Source organism: Alligator sinensis, unplaced genomic scaffold (assembly GCF_000455745.1).
Source record: "Alligator sinensis unplaced genomic scaffold, ASM45574v1 scaffold452_1, whole genome shotgun sequence".
NCBI classification, from domain to species: domain Eukaryota; kingdom Metazoa; phylum Chordata; order Crocodylia; family Alligatoridae; genus Alligator; species Alligator sinensis.
The window spans coordinates 436,575-439,628 of record NW_005842869.1 but is presented as its reverse complement, the minus strand read 5'-3'; positions in this window follow the sequence as shown (position 1 = coordinate 439,628).

The window sequence follows — 3,054 nt, the reverse complement described above, 5'->3', positions numbered from 1 at the left end:
AATACAGGGGGCTGGGGGAGCAAGCAGGGGTGGAACATGTGGGCCCTGTAGGGGGAGTGGTAGCCCCTGTGAGGGCCATGTTGCCCCTGGATGGGGGGGCTGTCCTCAAGCTGTGCAGGGGCGCTGTGTCCTTTGGGAAGCAGGGGACCCACACCTCCTGAGCAGCCCCCTCTCACAATCCCCTCATGATCCATCCACACCTACCCACACACCCCATAGGTCCCCCCATCCCTCCACAGTAACCCACCTCTTCCAACCCCCCTTCTGCAAACCCCGCATCGCCCCAGCACACACCTTGCATGCCCAGCTGCCCTACAGGATGAGACTTGCTGGCAGGAGCTGTGGCTGCAGGGGCAGCTGTCCCCACATCCTGCTTAGTGAAGGTGTTGGGGAGCTCTAACTGCTCTATGGTAAGAAAACCAAAGGCAAACAGCAAAACACATAGTTATTTAAAATTAAATTTTGTTATGATGATACAGACACTAGTAAGCTTCCAAATTGCTTTAACACTGTAGATATATCAATAAAACATTGCCCAACTGATCGCTCTCTCTCTGTTGTTCTGTCTCTCTATATAGTGGTCTTTTGTTTTAATAGTGGAGGAACATGGAATTTGGGGTATTTTACTGAGTAACTTTGGGATTTTTTTTTTTTTTTTTTTAATCAGGGATTTTTCAGTTTCCAAATAGGGAACACCAGAATTCCTGCTAGGGAGGCAAGTGGCAGGACCCAGGCAGAGGAGCCTGCTCAGAGCTCGCACCTTAGAACCAGCTGGAGGTGGTTGACCTCCTGACCAACTGGGGACAGGAGGACATGCTTTGACAGTTCAAAGCAGGCCACTACACTGGGAACATCTTCCGGGCAATAACTGCTCAGATGGCAGGGCAAGGACACACATGGGAGTAGTGCTGCACGAAAGCCAACTTTACAGCCACAGCCCATTGGCAGCTGGCTCAGAGGGGCAGATGCCTCTACTGGCTATGTAGTCCCCATCTGGGCCTGGCAGGTGCGCAGCAGGGCACAGTCAGGCAGCAGTCCCCACTGCAGGACTGCTGCAGTGGGTAGAGGGTGCAGGGAACTCTCAGGGCTGCTTCAGCAGTCCAGCTGGCACAAGGGGTAGTGTCCCCAGGTACCAATTGGCCAGGGCCCAGAAACTCCTGTCTATTGTATCCTCCATATTAATGTGGGCCTTAAGGCCCACCCAGCTAACTAATAGCCCCTTTGTGGGGCCAAAGGGTGAAAGATGCAGTTAATTTCTTGGGACAACAAATGAAAAAAAACGCAAAAAACAGATTAGGACTGTCATGTGGGTCAAAGGGTCAAAATGTGAAAATAAGCGCACCTGAGGGGGACACCGAGCAGAGCCCCCATGGGCTGCACCCACTGCTCCTCAAAGGCATCCAAGGAGCCCGCGGCGATGGATGGTGGAAAAGCGAACCCATCTAGTGTCCTCCAGTCAGCTCAGGTGGTGGATCAGGGAGTGCAGTGAGGCCGGGTGAGGCACTGGCACCATGACAAACTCTGGTGGGCTGGAGGACACGGGGGAGGGGGGCGTGAATCGCCACCACGCAGGACCTGGTCAACAAGGGCAAGAGTGTCGGGAGGTAGGGTAGATTTCATCTCCCAAACCAGACAACAGATCACATGTGTCGTGGCTAGACCCATGCGCCGGGCCAGTGCTGCGGGGTCCACCCACTCCTGCCCATCATAGTTCAGAGATCTCCCATACAGATGACACCAGCCAGGATCAGCCTCTGTTGCAACCGGGGTGCCTCTACTGTCGGCACCTCCAGCTGGGGGTTCCAGAGGAGGGGCTCGTTGAGCAGGTCAGCGTCCTGGGTGAGTGTTGCAGGAGACCTGGAGACAGAGACCAGCCTCCAGGGCCAGAGGAGGTCCAGGTAGAACTCCGGCAGCCCTTGCAGGTCCTGCAGGGAGAAGCAGCACACACCGAGGAGCTGCCAGTCATATCAGAACCCCCAGAAATGGTGGAGGAATGCACGCCCCAGGTGTCCCCATGCCACATGGCTACTGACACCATATAGCAGTTGCTGCAGGGCCTGGTTGCACTCCTGCAAGTGGATGCTCAAGACCTCCACAGTGACCCAGTGCTGTCTGAGCCAGAAAAACTCCAGCACCCATTTCTTGAGCTCTGCCAGGACCTTGGGGGACACAGACAGGGTGTGTAAGCAGTGCCAGAGCATGCATAGGACAAGCTAGTTCAGCACCACCACTCTCCCATGCAGGGAGAGACCCCTCAGGAGCCCTGCCCATGCCCCAAACCACTCCACCACCCTTGATTCCAGCTGGTGCAAGTTCTTGGGTGGGGAGGGACCTGTGGGGGACAGGCAGACCCCCAAGAACACCAGCGAGCCTGTGCTTCAGCAGATGCCACAAAGCATGGGTGGGAGTGAGCCCACTTGCCAATCATCACCCACCACCAGGCCAAAGCTCTTGACCCAGTTGACCCGGGCAGAGGAGGCTGCTGAGTACAATGCCTAGCAGGCCTCCACCTGCGCCAGGCCACCTGAGTCCTGGACCATGAGGAGTACATCTTCAGCATATGCTGACAGGACCAGCCACACCGCTGGTCCCGGAGCATCAACCCCATCACCCGCTTCCGCAGGAGAACGAGGAAGGGCTCCAGGGCCAAGGCATACAGCTGGCCTGACAGCAGGCAGCCTTAACACACCCCTCCCTTGAATGGGATGGGTCCAGTTGAGATTGACCAAACGCTCCTCAGAGGCATACAGCACCTGGAAAGCCTGCACGAAGTGGGGCCCAAAGCCAAAGGCCCGCAGCATGCCTGTGAGGTACCCTTGTTCCACTCTGTCAAATGCCTTCTCCTGGCCAAAAAGGCAGGAGGGTGAAAGACAGCTCCTCCCAGCATGCTAGTTCCAGGAGGTCCCAAGCCAGATACAGGTTGTTGAAGATGGAACATCCAGGCACCGTGTAGATGTGGTCGGGATGGATCACATCCATGAGCACAGACCACAGGTGCAGCAAGATGGCCTTCACTGCTGCTTTCTAGTCCATGCAGAGGAGGCACATGCGATG